We start from the raw sequence: 20491 nt of genomic DNA on the forward strand, positions 1-20491 counted from the left end.
TTAGCGGAGCAAGGATGCAAGCTGTTGCCGAAGAGGCCTATATGTCTTAGGATGCTGGTTGATGGTGGGCTCACTGAATCAGATTTGCTTCTACTGAGCAGAAAGTAGTGGGAGCTGCTACAAACTCTATCTTAGAGGCCATGCACCCTCTGCAGGTTGGCTTGGAAGGTTGGTCCTCATCCCATGCTGGTTCTTAGGGCAGAAAGTTGGCAATATGTTTCAAAGACCCAGGCTTCAGAAAACTTTAGGTAGAGTATACTCTAATACCAGCCAAGGGTCCGGGACAGCACTTGGGCATCAAGACTCACTCCAGCAGAAGAAAGTAGCAGGGTCCAACGCAGGTCCTGGTGGAAATGATCGGCTGGGAATGCAATAAAAAGCCTTCTTGACGCTTGTTGTGTCCCTGTAGCAAATAGAAGGTGTCCCTGTAACAAAGAGGTCAGCCTTATGACCCTTGGAGTCCAACTTTTCGTCCAGAGTGGGGCGCTTCTCAGGCCATGCACAGCAGGTGTATGACCTGAGATGGATAATCATCAATGAATCTTCCATTGATAACCACAAAACACAAAGAGATTGATGAAACATCAGAGTTTTCCATCTTGTCATATGATCTCAAGTTTTTTTTAGGAATAATGCCCTGTAGTGGCATGCTTCATCATTTGGTGTTCTCTGACACCAAACACACTGTAGTAATTACAAGAGTGGAGTGTGTTCGTAAGACGCAAGATATATACATAGAGATCAGAACTGGCTAAAACTGTCAACACAGGATACCCTATTGTATCAATTTTATTGGGGGTTTGCTTTGACAGGATTAAAATTATAACTATTTTGATAGTCTTCAAGCACTTATTACCCTACCTTCGTTGTGTCCACAACGGAAACCATATCATATTGATTTTTTTGGGATGGGGTTCCCTTTGTCAGGATTAAAATCTGATCATTTCCATGCACTTGTCATCCTACCATTGTAGTGTGAATTTAATGCCTACTCGGGTTGATGGCTTTTTTCAAGACTAAAGATTCCTATATTGTCAATGTCACAGCACCAATAGTCACTGTCATCAGAAAAATGGGAGTCACACATGCAAGAGAAAAATACACACTTACAATGAATGCAATTCTGGAGATTCTCGTCAGTCAATAGATTAGGCACTCAACTCAAGGTAGACACACAAGCATCGCCATGAACCAAGGTGGCAGAAGGGGAAATAAGACCTCTTGGCCTATTAAAATCCTCTCTGTTTTAAATCTGTGGCCCAGCAGGAGTCCCACGGGATTCCCATGAGACCAACTATTCAGATATTTCTATAATTTTAACCTTTATTACTCAAAAAGGGCAGAACACATTTACACCAAATCACAAAAAGATTGCTTTCCGAGTAAACATCTGGCTTCCTGCCAAACTTGAGTAATTTCTGTATCAGTTTAGACACTGGAGAGAGTGGGTTTTACGCACTGACCACAGTCTGTGTGTAGTAGGGACTTTATCATCTAAGGTGCTTGAATTTCTGTAGAGAGTGTGTTCTTTGCACAGTATGCTCACTGAGTGCAGAATGTGCACCGTAGGAGCTTGACCACCTAGTGGAGCTTCAGTCTCTGAAGGGAGTGGGCTCTACACAGAGTCCGTGCACTGAATGCTGACTGTGTGCAGTAGTGACGTGCACACCTAATGCAGCTTGCATGACTGGATTGAGGGGGCTCTATGCACAGTCTGCCCACTGAGTTCAGACTGTGCACAGTAGGGGCTTGCCCACCCACTGGGGCTTGTGTTGTGCATGGAGTGGGCTTTACATACACTCTGAACACTGGGCACTGACTGTGCCTATTTAAAAAATCACAACTTTTGCTTACAAGTTTGTGAGAAAACTTACAGAATCAGCAAATCCTACTATTCAGCATTACCCCACTTGTTCCAGTACAAATGCTGGCCAACCTGTGTGGCTGGGCCTAGTGCCTACAACAAGAATAGATCAACCCAAGGTCAATAGGAGTCCTGTTAGAAATGGGGTCTTGGGTTAGCAGTCAGGTTACCCCCTGTCCAAGCAAGGACCCTCGCTCTAGTCAGGGTAAAAGAGAATCACCCACACCCCCTTGGTAGCTTGGCACAAGCAGGCAGGCGTAAATTATTTGTACCAACACACACAGTAACTCAGTGAAAGCCCTACAAAATGACACAACACAGTTTTAGAAGGATAGAAAATATTTATCTAAACAAAACAAGACCAAAACAACAAAAATCCAACATACACAAGTCAAGTTATTAATTTTAAACGCAAAAGCGTCTTAAATCCTTTTGTAGACAGTAAAAACACTGTTAGCGTTGAAAAGTACCTAGGTACCAACAAAATAACATGCACGGGCAAGTGTGCATTGAAAAAGGCTAGCGATGTGTCGATTTCTCACCCGCAAGCAAGACCGTGCGTCATTTCTCCTTCTACGGTCAGGTCAGGGTGCGTCGTTTTTCCTCTCCACAGGAGAGCGATGCATCGTTCTGGGCAAGCACTCGGGTCCGGGCAGGCGTTGCATAATTTTTCCATGCCCAGCAAGGTTTCCGTCGAAAATCCTGCTGCACGGTACGAGCAAAACCTCGCTATGTGGGTTGCAACGTTATCAGCCTCCGTCAGCGGGTGCAGCTACGTGCGTTGATCTTCCAGCCACGATGCCGGTTGAATGTCAATTTCTGCCACGTGCCGGCAGCATGTCGTTTCTCACCTGCGTCTCAGAAGGTGCGTCGATATTTTCCCAGCACGGCGGTCTGTGGATGGATTTTAATCTTGGAATGCCAGCTTCACCTTCCAAGACCCCAGGAACTGGATAGGGCACCACTTGACAGCGCAGGAGTCTCAGCAGAGGCTCCAGGTGCTGGCAGAGAGGTCTTTGACGGCCCTAAGACTTCAACAACAGGAGGCAAGCTCAGTTTCAAGCCCTTGAAGAGTTCTTCACAAGCAGGAAGGCACACAAAGTCCAGTCTTTGTCCTCTTGCACAAGCAGAAGCAGCAACCACAGGATAGCTCCACAAAGCACAGTCACAGGCAAGGCAGCACTTCTCCTCAGCTCTTCTCCGGGCAGATGTTCCTCTTGGTTTCCAGAAGTGATCTAAAGGCTGTGGTTTTGGGGGCCCTTCTTATACCCATTTTGCCCTTTGAATTAGAAAAGTCCCTATTGTATGTGAAATCCTGCCATGCCCAGGCCCTAGACACACACCACGAGGTTGGAGACTGCATTGTGTGAGGGCAGGCACAGACTTTTCAGGTGTGAGTGACCACTCCTCCCCTCCCTCCTAGCAAAGATGGCTCATTAGAACATGCAGGTTACACCCCAGCTCCCTTTGTGTCACTGTCTAGAGAGAGGTGCAAACAGCCCAACTATCAAACTGACCCAGACAGGGAATCCACAAGCAGGCAAAGTCACAGAATGGTTTAAGCAAGAAAGTGCCCACTTTCTAAAATTGGCATTTTCAAACACACAGTCATAAAACCAACTTTACTAAAAGATGTATTTTTAAATTGTGAGCTCAGAGGCCCCCGAACTCCACATGTCTATCTGCTCTCAAGGGGAATCTACGCTTTAATCATATTTAAAGGTAGCCCCCATGTTAACCTATGAGAGAGATAGGCCTTGCAACAGTGAAAACCGAATTTGGCAGTATTTCACTGTCAGGGCATATAAAACACATTAGTATATGTCCTACCTTAAACATACTCTGCACCCTGCACACGGGGCTACCCAGGGCCTAACTTAGGGGGTGTTTCATGTAAGAAAAGGGAAGGTGTAGGCCTGGCAAGTGGGTACACTTGTCAAGTCGAATTGGCAGTTTAAAGATGCACACACAGACACTGCAGTGGCAGGTCTGAGCCATGTTTACAGGGCTATTAGTGTGGGGGCACAACCAGTGCTGCAGGCCCACTAGTGGCATTTGATTTACAGGCCCTGGGCACCTCTAGTGCACTGAACTAGGGACTTACCAGTAAATCAAATATGCCAATCATGGAAATCCAATTACACATACATTTTACATAGGAGCACTTGTACTTTAGCACTGGATAGCAGTGGTAAAGTGCCCAGAGTAACAAAAACAGCAAAAACAGAGTCCAGCACACATCAACAACCTGGGAAACAGAGGCAAAATGTTAGGGGAGACCACACCAAGGATGCCAAGTCTAACAAGTCCCCCTTGCAAGGATTTGTGTTTTACACAACATATGAGTCTCCCTGCAGATTCCAAAACTTTCTGTCACAGAAATGTGTGGAAAGTGTGTGTTTTTAGACACAATTTGAGGTTTGCAAGAGTTGCTGAGTAAAAGAAAACCCAGTGTGAGTCACACAAGTCATGTCACCTCGGACTCCCCGGGCGTCTATTTTTCAGAAATGTGAGGGTTTGTGGGTTTCTCTAGGTGCCAACTGAGCTACAGCCCAAAATCCACAGCTAGCCAAATTGCAAAAAAGGGTTGGTTTCCAGTGAAAGAAGTCATAGTTGTATTTTGGGCCTTTTCTGGTGTGGGTGTTCAGCCCTCACACCACAAAAGTTAGGTATCATTTCAAACAGGAGACTTAGAGGGAAGCTGAGTGGGATGAGCTGTGTATCCCCACACAGATTCCAGAACTTTCTGTCACAGAAATGCAAGAGAAAATGTGTGCTATTAGACAAAATCTGAGGTTTGCAAGGGCTTTTGGTAGAAAAACCAGCTAAGAGCTACTCAAGTTATGTCACTGTAGACTCTTACAAGAGTCTAGTTTTTCGAAATGTGCAGGCTTAGTAAGTTTTTCTAGGTGCAGGCTGAGCTATGGCCCAAAACCCATAGCTACCCAACACGCAAAAAAGGGGTGATTTTAATTGTAAAAACTGAGTACCGCTTACCGCCATGCTGACTGCCGCCAACACACGGCGACCGTGGCGGTATACCGCTACCCGTATTATGACCCACAGATAGAAATCCACCACTATACAGACACACACACAATTCCTCCAGCCCAAAGGTCAGTGATTAACTGGTGGTACCAAAACCCACACCGTTACGCCAACAGAAATACGCCCATAGCATCATGACCCACGAATCACTGCGGCGGTCATTCAACCGCGGTAAACCATTGGCAGTACACACCGCTGCTCTCAAAATACACACACACTAACAAAATTACACCACATTGGACAATACAAAATACACACACCTGACACTCATACACACACCACACCCACACACTTACAACACTATAAAACACACACACACTAACCACAACCCTTTACGACCCAAAGATTTTGGAAAGTGAGAGAGGCAAGCAGGAGCACCCACTGAATCTGAGCCACAAAACACCATCACCCACACAACATTCACACACCTCACAGCACACACCCCAACACATCACCCCACATACCCTCACACATACAACTCACACTATACCCATGGCACCACAACGACACCCCAGGTTCTCAGAGGAGGAGTTAAGGGTCAATGTGGAGGAAATCATCTGGGTAGAGCCACAGCTATTCGGATCACAGGTGCAGCAGACATCTATTGCAAGGAAGATGAGCTATGGCGGAGAGTCGTTGACAGGGTCAATGCCATGGGACAGCACCCCAGAACAAGGGATGACATCTGGAAGAGGTGGAACGATCTACGGGGAAGGTGCGTTTTGTGGTTGCAAGACACTATATAGCTGTACAGAGGACTGGTGGTGGACCTCCACCTCCTCCCCGACGACTAACAAAATGGGAGGAGCAAGTCTTGGCGATCATGCACCCTGAGGGCATGGCAGGAGTAGCAAGAGGACAGGAGTCTGGTAATTCAAATCGTTATTACTAGCACCCCCCTACCTGCATGCTCACACAAACTCCTACCCCTACCCACACCCCCAACACTCCACCACCTCACATATACCTGCCATCACATCTCACTCATCCCAATACCAAGCCCTGCATGCAACACCAATGCATGGACCCCCATCACAGACCTGCATGGACACCCATCACCACAGCATGTACACTAGTGACAATCACTTAGCCAAACTAATCACAACTCACACAACCCAAAGGTGCCTTGCTAATAACAACCATAGAGGGAAACATATCCATGCACAAGATGGCACACGCAGAAACAATAACACTGCATTTACATCCCCACAGGACCACTCAAAGTCACCGGAGAGGAGGTGCCACCACATCCAGTCCTCCCCCAGAAGAGGTCCACAGTGATGACAGCAGATCTGCACACCTGGATCACGATGACAACCTGGTCCATCAGGGACCTCTGGACAGTCGGTGACCCAGCCACAGTCCCAAACAACCACAGAGCCTCCCCCCTCAGAAAACACCAGCACAGCACCCACCCAGCGGGCCCATCCCTCTGTCCCCAGGGCACGTCAATCAGTAGTGTGTTCACCACTACAGGGACCCCAGGCAACCCCACAAACACAGGATGATCAGGGATCTGGGGTCAGTGGCAGTGGGCACACGGTTCAGGAGACAGAGGCACAGGACAACAGGGAAGCTGGGAGGACTGCTGTGTGATGGGGAGGACAGGCCCAGGGAACCGACTGTTAACGAGGCACTCACCAAAATTCTGGAAGCATACCACCATTCCGAGGAGACCATGGGCCAGATACTGGCCAAGTTGGAATAGACCCAACGGCTGCAGGAGGGACAGTACCTGGGGATCAGGGAGGACCTGAGGGACATCCACACCACCCTGGTCACCATTGCAGGGGTGCTGGCAGACATAGCCAACACCATGAGGGAGGCAGACCCTGACACTAGCCACACCCAAGAACAGCCCTCCACCTCCACCGACGCTAGAGGACAGGAGGCCCTGCCACAGGAACATCAGGCACCAGCACCCCACCCCCTGCAGAAGGAGAACCACCACTCAAACGGTCCCTGCGATCCATGCAGAAGCCAGAGAACATTGCCAAGACCCCCGCCAGGAAATAAGACTCTCCTGATTGTCACCCTTGTGTCCCACTCTGTCACCCTGTCCACCTTGATCAGCCATTGCTCCTCTTCCTATGCCCCCTTGGACAATGCACCTGTGATACGAAGAGACCGGACTCTATCCTGGACTTTCCTCCATCATCAACCCAGCCCATTGCAATGCCCCCTCCACTTATTGTCACCTAAATAAACACCCTTGGAAAAAAATCTAATATGGAGTCTGTCAATTGTTTCAAAAATGTATTAGTTACACAAACTGTAAACATTGCAATTCAAATGTATTGTAATATTTACATAGGTATGACCTGTAGTGGGCAGCAGTAAACACACCAGGAGCCAGGGTGGGGCACAGAGATCTGAAAATAGAGATGCCAAAGAGTACAGTTAGTGGCCATAGAAATAGGGAATTCAGGCTGCCATGTTCAATGTCCAACACAAAGCAGCAATGGAAGTTGAAGTTACAGTGTCTTACCTGTGTGTCACTGGAAGTACTGTTGAATTAGTGTGGTTCTGTTGTCCACATCTTCTTCCTCTGCCTCCTCTTCCTCACTGTCCACAGGCTCCACAGCTGCCACACGACCATCCCCAGGCTCATCCTCCTGCAATAAAGCCACCTGCCGTCTCAAGGCCACGTTGTGCAACATGCAACATGCAACGATGATCTGGCATACCTTCTTGGGTGAGTAGTACAGGAATCCACCAGTCAGATCAGATAGGCACTGGAATCTGGCCTTCAGGAGGCCAAAGGTACGCTCAATGATCCTCCTTGTTTGCCCATGTGCCTCATTGTAACGTTCCTCTGCCCTTGTCCTGGCATTCCACACTGGGGTCAGTAGCCATGAGAGGCTGGGGTAACCAGAGTCACCTGCAAAATCGAGGGATACCTATTAGCCACACACTCACCCTTAGGGCCAACCCCACACCCATATACCTACATCAACTGGGTGGGGACCATGGGCTCACCTATTAGCCACACCCGGTGCCTCTGGAGTTGAGACATCACATATGGGATGTTGTTATTCCTCAATATAAAGGCATCATGCACAGAGCCAGGATCTTGGCATTGACATGGGAGATGTACTGGTCCGCCAAACACACCATCTGCACATTCAGAGAGTGAAAGCTTTTTCTAGTTCTGAACACTTGTTCATTTCTCTGAGGGGGGGGGGACAAATGCAATATGTGCACCATCAATGGCACCAGTGATGTTGGGGATTTGTCCCAGTGCATAGAAGTCATCCTTTACTGTGGCCAAATCCTCCACCTGGGGGAATATGATGTAGCTGCGCATGTGTTTCAGCGGGGCAGACAACACTCTGGTCAGCCCGTTGGAGAACATAGGCTGTGACATCCCTGATGCCATGGCCACTGTCGCTTGGAAGGAACCACTTGCCAGGAAATGGAGCACTGGCAGGACCTGCACTAGAGGGGGGATACCTGTGGGGTGGCAGATAGCTGAGATCAGGTCTGGCTCCAATTGGGCACACAGTTCTTGGATTGTGGCCCTATCAAGTCTGTATGTCAGAATAATGTGCCTGCCCTCCATTGTCGCAAGGTCCACCAGGGGTCTGTACACTGGAGAATGTCTCCATCTCCTATTCATCCTCAGTGGTTGAACTCTACGGTGAAAAACGGTGAGCAGATGTTCATATTCAAACATATTTCAACCGTAATATGCATTTTTTCCTTCACATATGTGAACTCAAAAGTCAGTTGATGTGCCAGTGTCTGCATTTAGGTACCATGGCCTGTGCTCCCCTGAAATGGCGTCTGAGGAGGGACAAGTGGAAATGAGGTCATTCCGCTGACGTTGTGCACCGTTGCGGTCAGCGATCGACGACCGCCGTGCAACACCGCATTGGTTATCATTGGGCCCTATGGGTTTCAGGAGCCAATGGCGATGTACGCCGGCGGTGATGGTATGCACCGCCGCGGACGTGACCCCCATTTTCTATCTGTACACTCACTTGCTACCTGACCTTCAACAGGAGAGGACCTACACTGCAAATGATGCTGTGACCTGTGTCTGGAAGAGACAATGGCTTGAGTGTCTCGGGAAAGAGCCCCTACCTTCACTTCAGAGGAGTTGGAGAGACTGGTGGATGGGGTCCTACCCCAGGACCCTTTACTCTATGATCCTTCAGATAAACAGGTGAGTACACTGTGAGCATGATGCATGGGCCATGATTGTATGGATTGCTGCATGTGTAAGCCTCGTGTAGGGTGGGGTCTGAGCAGTCCTGGGCAGAGTGCTGCATGTATGGTGGTCAATGTATATGCATAAGGGGTTGGGGGGATATGTTGGGCCATGAGTATAACAGTCCAGACGGTATGACTAATACATTTTCTGCTGTATTTTTCCAGCTGGTCAGCGCACATCAAAAAAAGGGTATTTGGTGTGCCATCGCCAAGGAGGTGTGAACCCTGGAGGTCTTTGACAGACGGAGTACCCACTGCCTCAAACGGTGGGAGGACCTGTGCCGCTGGGCAAAGAAGACGGCAGAGGCCCAGCTGGGGCTTGCCTCCCAACGAGGAAGGGGTGCCCGTCGTACCATGACCACCCCTGATGTTCCGCATCCTGGCAGTGGCCTATACGGAGTTGGACGGGCACTTGAAGGCATCACAACAGCCACAAGGGGGTGAGTACAGATTCAGAATCATGACTTTGAGCGCGTTAAGGTATTACCTGGATAGGGGATGTAGGCTGTGGGTGCCCCTAGGCCAGGGCGAACATGGCATGGTATGTTCAATGATGGGCAAGCTCAGATGCACTCATAATGTTAGTGGCCATCTACTACTGGGCAGGGTCCAGTGGGTTTCAGGTGTGCAGCTAATGGCGTTAGGCATTGTACCCCATGGGCTGTGACTAGCATTGTAACTGGTAGTGCATGGCCTAGTGCATAGGGCTGGTCCCAGTGAGTTGTGTACGCCAACGGTAGTGTTGTTGCTGGCATAGACTAAGTGTATCCTCTGTCTCTCCCCTCCCTTTTTGTTTTGTCACCCTTTCCTTGTGTGCATTAGCATAATCTGGCGGAGGAGCAGAGGCACCGGTGATGGAGGGAGCTGCATCCCACATGGGCCTGGAGGCCGAATCCACCGACGGTGAGGGCACCAGTGGGACGGAGGGCAAGGGGAGCACCACAACAGAGACAGGAGGGGACACTACCGAAAGCGACACCTCCTCTGATGGCAGCTCCCTGGCGGTCGCAGACACCTCTGTGCCCACCCCAACTACAGGTACAGCCACCACGTCCGTACCAGCTTTGCCCTCCCAGCAGCCCCTCAGCGAGTTTGCCATGCCCGCTCACCCAGGAGGGTGGGCATCTCCTTCGCCCCAGGCACCTCAGGCCCTGCCCTAGTCAGCCCTGCTACCCTCAGTGAGGAGGCTATTGACCTCCTGAGATCCCTCTCTGTTGGGCAGTTAACCATACTGAATGCCATCCACGGTGTATCAGGGCATTTGCAACAAGCAAATGCATACCTGGAGGGCATTCACTCTGGCGTGGCAGCCCAACAGGAAGCATTCCAGGCTCTGGCCAACCCACTGATGGCAGCCATTGTCCCTGTCTCCAGCCTCCCCCCTCCGACTTCCTCTACCCAGTCCCAATCCCCTCAACCCCAGCCTATCCCAAGCACACCTTCAGACCAGCAATCACCCAAATCAACACACAAAAGAGGCCCTGAGGGTTACGGGGTGTATATGTAATGTTGTTGCATCTGTTTGTGTGTATGGTGACGGGGTGAGGGTGGGGGTGTAGCGTGTTGCGTGTGTGTGTCACTCTCTTTTTTCTCTGCCCCTCCCTTGTGTGCTAGGTGCAGTACTCACATGGTCGTTTTCTCCGGCGCTCGTGTTCCTGGTGTATGAGAAGGTACACCAGGGAAGACGTGCAGATCGGGCTCCATTGCGACGTGGTTTTCCTTGAGTGTTGAGAAGTGAGTCGTTTCCCTTCAGAGTAGTATTTCCGCCGTGCTTTTGATGGTGTTGGTACCGCCCCGGAAAAGCTGGCAGATAGGCGTGCTGTAATGCAGTGGGCGGTTCATTGTCTTCCGCCTGGCTGTTGGCAGTTACCGCCACCGTGTTTGTTGGCAGTTACCGCCACGGTGTGTTAAAGAGGCTGTTTGGGTTGGCTGTTTCCACCGTGGTCATGAGTCCAATTTTTTTACTGCTGGCCTGTTGGCGGAGTTACCGCCGCTTTATAACCGACCGCCAGGGTTGTATTGAGGGCCTAAATGTTTTGGGGCCTTTTCTGCTGCAGGAGCTAGGCCTAGCCACACAAAATAGGTACCATTTTTCTCTGGAGACTTGGGGAACACTGGGTAGTAGGACATTTGTGGCTTCCCACAGATTCCATAACTTTCCATCACAGAAATGTGAGGGAAATGTGTATTTTTTGCAAACATTTGAGGTTTGTAAGTGCCTCTGGGTAGAAAACCCAGTGAGATCAATGCAAGTTTTACCACCCTGGACTCCATCAGGTGTCTAATGTTTGGAAATGTACAGGTTTGGTAGGTTTCCTGGGTGCCGACTGATCGACAGTCCAGATTCTGCAGCCAACAACACTGCAGGGAAGTGCCATTTTTTGGGTGAAAACATTTTATCTGTTCATGTTGTGTTTTTGGCCTTTTCCTGTCACTGGTGCGAGGTGCCCTCACACAAGTGAGGTGCCATTTTTATTGAAAAATGTGGGGGAATGATGGGAGGTAGGGTATGTGCAGATCCCTGCAGGTTTCAGAACTTTCCTTCACAGAAAAGTGAGTAAAATGTGTAATATTAGGCACAGTCCGAGGGCTGCAATGGCTTCTGCTTGAAAACAGCTTGTTAGAACTACACTAGTAACACCACCCTGGACACCCCAAGCTGTCTAATTTTATGAAATGTCTGGGTATGGTAATTTTCCCGGATGGGGATTGAGATATGACAGAAAATCCGAAGGTGCTCACATTGTAAAAAAGCATGGTTTCTGCTTGTTAAAATATGATATTGCCAGGTCGCGTTTTTGGGTGTATTTTGTTGCAGATTCCAGGTCCAGCCACACACATGTGATACCATTTTATTGGGAGATGAGTGGGCACATAGAATAGTAGAACATTTGATATTGTCAAATGGATTTCTCTGCATAGTCAAAATGTAATGTAGTGTGTAAGTAAGAAACCCTTTTGCAAAACAGCCTCTGAATCACATGCTAGTATGGGTACCCACAAATTCAGATATGTACAAATAACCATTGCTTATAAACTCAGTATTTGGTGCTTATTTCAGAAATAAGTCGGTTTTAGTGAATATTTAATGACTGGTCTCATCTATTTTTTTAAGGAAGCGGTGAGGTCTCTACTCTTTTTATTTCATTTATTTTTCAAGTTGTGGCTGCCCTCGTCCCATGCTGGGCGTCCACAGTTTAATTTTATTTTCAAAGGCAGAGCAGGAAGTCCACTCCTGCACCTTTGAGCTGGCTCCCCTCCTGCCGCTACTATACCTTGCTGGTGAGGGAGCATGCAGCTTCCTTCTCTCTGCCCACTCCATGCGGGCAAAGTGTGCAGATCTGTGTGTGTGTGCCCCATTCCCCGGTCATTGGGAGAGGCACAATCCCATAGGAGTGTGAATGGGGTTGCAAGGCAGAGACCTCTGTTCTCTTTGCTTCATGGATGCAGGACCACATCCAGCACCAGACGGCTCCCTGAGAAATGAGGGCACCACCTAGATATATAGCACATATCAGAGGGCCCCATGTATGCCCCCGCCCCTGCTTTATCAAACAAATAAAAAATGCACTAACCACCAGTCACCGGCCCCCTCTGGATTTTTTTTTTAAAGAGCTTCCTGTCTTTTAATTTTTTTTTTACTTTGTCCCTTATTTTAAACTACATGTGTCGGTGGAAGCTCTTTCTCAGTAGAAACAGACAAACTAGAGAACACATTGCCCAACAAAATAAGGCTATTCAGCAATCAGCAATTCAGAAATGCAACTAAAAAAGTTGGCTATGTGAAAATATTATTCAAGTCATAGAGTATAAATGATCTCTGGTAGCGACTGACATTATTCAATCCGATGAATTGCCCTGTGGCCTAGCAGTACAACAAAGACAGCTGTCACTGCCACTCAGGATCGGAAGGATCTTAATATAACAATAGGTTTAGCCAACAGGACTGCTGTGTGGGGCACCATTTTTGTAGATTCACAATATAGTGTTCTCATAGATGGCCTGTAAACTCACCATCATAGAATCACCCTCTTATAACAGTCTCTTTGCACAAGGAGTAGGTACCTGCATCTACAGCTGTGTCTATTTTATCTCTCTCTGTAACACCCACAACTATGTTGTCTTAATTCCTACACAACAATTCTACATTACCGCCAATCTAAATGCACTGCACTCAACTTTTCCCATGCAAATCAACCAACACCCTTTCAACCATACACCTGAAGGGCACTCAGGAAGACCTTTTAAAGGGAATAGATACCACACAATATAAATATCAATACAATTAAATATAATATGTAGAGGACATGTGGGCTGCATTTAAGGTGCTTAGGGCCAGATGTAGGTAGGATTCTTTGCGACTCGCAATTTTCGACTCGCTAACTGCAATGCAGGTAGAAAATGCGAGGACAGTTTGCGACTCGCACACGGAGTCGCACCGCAGATAGCGAGTCCGCTGTTTGCGAAGTCGCTTTTTGCGACCGCGCAAAAAACGGACACGCAATTTGCGAGTGGGTGTCGCAAATTGCGACTTTGCAGAAAATTGAATGCAGGTGCTGCAGAACACTCTGGAAAACACTTCCTGGCACACGATGATGACATCACAGCCAGGAAGTTTACAAATACACCTGGGAGGAGGGAGGACCACACCCATTTCACAGCAAACAAACAGAGCTCCTGCAACCATGGCTGAAAACCCAAGGAAGAGGAAACTAAAGTTTGCTGAAAAAGAGTTGGAGGTGCTGACTGAGGAGTGCAGTCAGCACCATGACCAGCTGTTTGGCAGGGCAGCCCTCACCGTGCCAGAGACAGAGAAGAGAAGACTCTGGCAGGAGATCCAGGACAAAGTCAACTCCCGGGGGGTCAGCCACCGGAGTGTGGAAGAATTGAAAAAAAGGTGGTACGACCTGCGCTCCCAGACCAAGGAGAGGGTGGCAGAGTGGCTCCGGGAGATGAGAGGCACAGGAGGGGGACCATCGACAGTACCACCACCCACACCTCTGGAGGAAAGGGTAGAAGAGACCCTAGAGCCTGAGGCTGTAAGCGGGATGGGAGATCTGGACACCTCTGAAGCAGGACCATCAACCGGTGAGTACCATGTGACATGCATGTACCCTCATTAATGCCATACCCCCACCCACCTTTTACACAGGAGCATGCACAACCAAAATAGCTCTATTTCAGAGTAGCAAACACCAGAATGATGCACTATGGGCAATGTAGTCAAGTAGGCAGTTCATAGGCAATAGTTTATTAGGAAGTTGATAACAGATAGTAGATACTGACAGTGTGTTCCCATGTCCCAAAGGTCTCCCACAAGACACTCCGACCAGCCCAAGCAGCCAGGGGCCACTGGTCAGCCAGCAGACACAGGAGAGAACAGGACCAGCCACCACTGCGACCTGCACCACTGACACCATGTCCCCTCAGGAAACACCTGTTGCAGTAGTGGTGTGTGAGCCTGCACCAGGTACGAGCCAGAGTGCCATGGGAGACATCACAGGGCCTCCACTGTGTCGCAGGCGACGTGGAACACCATCCTCCGAGCGGCAGGCAGAGTCAAGGGATGCCTCCACATCACAAACCGTGGCCGCACTCCTACGGGGTCAGCGCCTGCAAACACAGGAATTAAGGAGGATTACCGGGGCAATGCGGCGCATGGAGAGCAATCATGGCAACAGTATGCAGCTGGTACAGTCAGAGTTGCAGGTGATCAGTTCCAACATGGGTGACCTTGCACTCTCCATGCGCCAACTAGTGGCAGAACTGCTAACGCAGACTGAGAGTGCACAGCGCAGGGACCGCCAGCTGCTGAACCGCCTGGACAGGATGTCCTCCTCAATAGTAAGGCTGGCTGTGAACACAACAGGGCTGTCTAGGCACACAGTCAGCCTCCAGGTGGACATGGGCCACTTTGCTAGTGACGTGGCACGGGACCTGGGCCGTCTCAGCCATGCTATAGACCTCATGGAGGCACGGCAGGTGGCCAGGGGCACAGGCGACACGCCACAGGACAGTGAGGAGGGCTCCACTGTCAGCAGTGTCTCTGCCAGTGACACCAGGGTGCTTCGCAGTGGAAGCACAAGGCAGGGCACTGCTGACCCTCCTAGTACCAGCCATGCTGGCCGAGCCCACCGTAGGGTCTGAGCTCCACACAGTCCTGGGGTTGGGGCACATGATGTCAATGTGTCCCATGCCAGGTGGACTATTGAAGCCCCTGAACTGTTCCTATTGTACATAGTTTTTTTGTTTGCACTTATTAAATCACTTGTTCTTTCCACTTAACACATGGACTCTTTGTGTGTTACATTGGTGAGTATGGTAAAAGTGAGCACGTACCTTCCAAAGTATTGGTTTGCAATGTGTTCCCGTCTCAGTCTGCCTTGATTTGCAATGCTCCTATCCCTATGATGGCGATGTGGTAGTTCTTGCTCTTCATCCTCCGAATCAGGGTCTTCAGGGGTGAGAGGTACCCCCTGTCTCGTGGCAATGTTGTGCAGTATAGCGCATGCAACAACTATTTTGAAAGCTGTTATTGGGGTATACTGGAGGGCACCTCCACTTCAGTGGAGGCATCTGAACCTTGCTTTCAGCAGTCCAAAGGTACATTTGATTATGTTCCTGGTCCTCTTATGTGCACTGTTGTATCGCCTCTCTGAATCATTGCTGGGTGTTAGGTACGGAGTTACTATCCATGGTCGTAGTGCATATGCACTGTCACCTGTTTGGCACAAAAAGTACAATGTTAGCAGGGCATGGGTGGTTTGCACATTGACCTGTGTGTATGTCTGCAAGGTGTATTCAGCTCTAGCTAGGAGGTATCCGTCTCCAAACTCCCCACGTTCCAGGCATTGGTGTATCCCACTGTGCCTAAAAATGTAGGAGTCATGAGTACTGCCTGGAAATTTCGCAACCATGTCAGTGATGACATAATGGGCGTCACATACCGCCTGAATATTGAGTGAGTGGGTACACTTCCTATTGCGGAACAGATATTCCAGGTTTGCAGGAGGGCATATTTGTATATGTGTCCCGTCTACACACCCTATGATATGGGGGAAGTTGGCAATCCTGTAAAATTCCAACTTGGTGCTGTTGAATTCTGCCTCATTCGTGGGTAGGTATATGTATCTTGACATGTGTTTGAGTAAGGCGTTTAGGAATGCCCTAACGAACCGTGAGAGTGCACTTTGGGATACCCCACCTGCCACAGCAATGACCCCCTGATAGCTACCCGAGGCCAAGAGGTGCAGTGAGCATAGCACTTGCACATGCGTAGGGATGGCGCAGCCGCGCACGGTCTGGCATTGTAGCTGTGGTTTGAGTAATTCTATTAAATCTAGTATAGCTGCGCTGCTAAGTCTATATTTATCAAATATTTCCTCCTCAGTTTGTTGGAAGAGTGGCTGCCTTGTTCTGTATATCGTCTCCTGTCTCTGGCTCCTCCTCCTCCTCTGCTGGGCGGCGTGGGCTCTCCTCCTCACTGCTATCAGGTATATCTCCACCATCTTGAGTAACCCAGATGCCTTCTGGGTCTCCTTTTATACTTTGGTAATGGTTACCACCTGCTCTGAGTTAGTGGTAAATTGGAAGTGCAAAATGGGCTTTTTGCGACTAGTCGCAATTTGCGAGTTGCTATTGCATATGGTTTGCGACTCGCAAATTGTGACTTGCTATTTGCGGGTCGCAAATTTTGCGAGCCGGTAATGGCTCGCATTGCATTTTGCGAGTCGGAAATGGGATTTTTGCATCCCATTTCCGATTTTGCGGGGTCGCAAATTGCAAATCGGGCCATTTGTGACTCGCAAAAGTTTGCTACATGTCACCCCATAGTGTATATCACAGGCTGAGGTCTTTATCACCACTATGACCCACCAAGGGACCCCTACATTTAAACTGTGACCTAGAATTAAAATCCTTATTTAATATGAATCCCCATATAGCAGTTTCAGGTAAAATGTTTGTACTGTATGCAGCACATAGTGGTAAATATAAACTTCATGAAAGTCAGAGTGTGCTGGACATAGAGTCAAACTGGGACAGATAATATTCGTCAGCACCAAATCAAAAGTGGCTCCTATTAGCATATCAGATACCTACAAAGTGGCCTGCAAATCTGTGTTTTGTAAGTTAAGAGAGACTGCATGAATAAGCCTTCAATGCAGGCAATGTTTGTTATAATATCTGGAAAATCAACAGCAAAGAATTCTCACCAGTCTATAAAAATGTTAATAAACAGCCAGAAACCGCCCCAAACACTGACCAATCAGACCTGCCATTCTGTCACTGCCAGATTGCCCCAAGGGCTTGTCCGAGACTAGTTGAAGGAAAATGGAGTTTGTTGATATTTTGATGTGCTCTATTGATTTATACTCTTTTGCGTTGTTGTGCACTATTTGATTTTGGGTTGAATTTTTCGGCAGTTGCGTGTTAGTGCTAAATTGTGTTGTTAGCATGTTGAGTCACTTTGTTGTGTTTTTGCTTTGTTTTATTGCTGGCAAGCTACTGTGTTCTTCTCTTATGATATATTGTGATAATATGTTCTTGTGTTGAAATATTTGAGTTTTTGACTTGTGCACTGTTGTTCAGTTTTTTATGTTATGTTGACTAAAGAAGATGGTATCGTGTTTTATTGTGTATTGACTGTTTCTAATGCTGTATTGTAAAGTTGAATAGTGTTGTTTTGTTTGTATTATTGTATTGTTGTGTTTTAAGTAGAAGTTTGTTGCTCTGTTATGTTACTTTGTGTGTTGTTCAGCTGTTGTTATGTTATGGAGTTGTGATGTGTTAATGTGGTGTGTTGTGTTGTTGAGTTCAGCTGTTGTACTGTTGTTTGGTGTTGTGCCGCAGTTATAGTGTTTAGTTTTACATTTTTATGGCATTACTCTGACAGTCCCAAAATACCATCTTTTATAAACCTATGGACTTTATGGTGAACACATCAGCCTATCAAACAATAACTCACTAAGTCCCTGATTTATACTTTTTGGTGCAAAACTGCACTAACGTAGTTCTGCACCAAAATGTTTAGCGTTTGCTTGCACCATTTCCGTGCACCAGCTGGGCACCATATTTATGGAATGCCACAAGCCGGTGCAAAGGGTAGACTAGAGTTTTAAAAAATTACGTTAGTCTGGTGGGGCTGGCGGTAAGGAAGAAGGGGGTTTTGCACCAAAAAATGACGTTAGGCAGGTTAGAGTAAAAATAATTACTCTGACCTGCCTACATTCATTATCTGATGCAAAACCATCCATACCAGATGACTCCTGTCTTAGAAAAGACAGTAGTCATGCCCTCCACCCCAATGGCCAGCAGAGAGGACCAGGGTCCCTTGGGCTTGGCCACTGCACCCAGTGCCATGTAGGGGGGCCCATTTCAGGGCCCCCTATGGCACTTAAAAAAAAATACTTACCGGTACTTACCTTTACTTACCTGGGATAGGGTCTCCCATCCTCCACTGTCCCTCTAGTGTGGGAAGGGGGTGTCCCTGGATGCTGGGAGGGCACCTGTGGGCTTATTTCATGGTGTTCCACCATGGAAATAGGCCCAGAGGTCCCCTAACGCCTGCCCTGACCCAGGTGTTAAAAAATTGTGCAAAGCTTGACCCCTCCTCCCCCATGCATGATTTTTGCCTGGGAGGATAAATAAGGCGCCTGGGCCCTTGAGTCATTTTTTGCCAGGAACACCTACCTTGCATCTCATTGACGCAAAGTAGTTTTCCGCAGGCAAAAATGACTTTAACCCCAATATTTTGGCATTAGACATGTCTAGTGCCAAAATATAAATATGGAGTTAAGTTTGCGCCGGATTTGCGTGAAAACACAATGACACAAATCCGGGGCAAACAGAGTATAAATATGCCCCTTAGTGCAATGTTGTGAGGCCAACTCTCTGGAGACATATGTAATTAAGAATGCCATTAATGAGGTGGGTTTCCTCATGTTAGCATTAACCAGCGGTGTGGAATTCAATCGAATAACTTCTTGTCCATGGGACAGGCTGCTTCATAAATCTAGTTGTCCTGTAAAAAAATCTACTTGTCCCTTTGGTGCTATGTAATGTGGCAACAAATTATGACAGCAATCTCATTATATAAGAGCTCTGATAATAGCCTCCCTGATTATGCCAGGGCTAACACTATATTAAGGTTTTTATACTAGATATTTCCTTATTATGCCACCTTTCCACAGATTTACATACTGGAGTTGGAGATAGAGGTAAGCAATGGAATGCCCTTTTGCGTCTATACTCCTGACAAGGGCTGAAGTAAAACATCTTCCAGGATTAGAAAAAAATGATTAAGAGAAGGTGAACTTCTAAACGGTCAACAGATTTTCGCATGAGCAGATCTACACATGCTTATTTTCTCATGCTAAAATACAGTTCACAAATATTTTCTCTGAGTATGATCTCCTGGTCTACTTCTATAAATTCTTGTGAATTCATGAAATACGCAAATCTGCACTAATTCAAAGATATATACCATGAGTGTACTTTTGTGACTTTCTTTAATAATTGGGCGTCTTACTAGGTCTGGCATCAATCAAGACATTTTGTTTTTATTAAGATGCTATCTCTCTCTATACTGTCAACTGGCTTTACTGTTCGTTCACAAAGAGCATATTGTCGCACAAAGTAGTTTTGTTCAGTGCCAGGAACTACTATGGCAATGTGGATTTTTGAGACCTAAAAATATTTTTGTTTTTTGCCAGTTTTTTTACAATGGCGAGGGGCAACCTGCTCCCACAACAATAAAGTCTTACAAAAGTCATGTCACAACAAGACATGCATTGATAGAAGCAAAAAACTAACCACCAATGTCGGACCTATTGTGTTTGCCAATGCTTGTTAGTTTTCATGTTTCCTATAATCTTGCTGAAACTGGTTACACTGATTTTCCATCCTGAATATGTTTTTGATTAATGCTTCAAAGAAATGGTACCTACAATTTTACAGTAATTTAGCAAAACCTTTTTTCCTGGTTGCATTTCTTTGTGATCATTTTATTATGAAGACAAAGGATCATTAATCTTGCTTTTAATGTCTGCAAACATTTGCATCTAATTAGAGAGCATTATGGGAGCATTATACATAGCCTCATACTGTTAAACTGTACAAACATGTGTACACAGTTATTTACTGGAACCACTATCAGTAGTCCAGTCCAAGCTTGCAGCAATTACTAACAGTGCTCACCCTAATAATAAAGTTTATGCTTAAATGAACTGTAAATACAAGTTCCACAGCACTGCTATATGAGTACAATATTACCTCATTTGCAGACAGTTCTCTTCTGTGCTCCACAACGTGCTATTGTAAACTGGCAGCCACATGGTTTGTGTTGCAAGGCTTGGGCCTACTTGT

At 47.4% G+C, this 20491-nt stretch overlaps 1 protein-coding gene across 1 annotated transcript in view; it reads right to left on the reverse strand.

Annotated features, from left to right (window-relative positions):
- The window catches only part of SLC25A48 (solute carrier family 25 member 48), a 239477-nt gene that overhangs the window by 92677 nt on the left and 126309 nt on the right, over positions 1-20491 (reverse strand). The window lies entirely within an intron of this gene.

Source organism: Pleurodeles waltl, chromosome 7 (assembly GCF_031143425.1).
Source record: "Pleurodeles waltl isolate 20211129_DDA chromosome 7, aPleWal1.hap1.20221129, whole genome shotgun sequence".
NCBI classification, from domain to species: Eukaryota; Metazoa; Chordata; class Amphibia; order Caudata; family Salamandridae; genus Pleurodeles; species Pleurodeles waltl.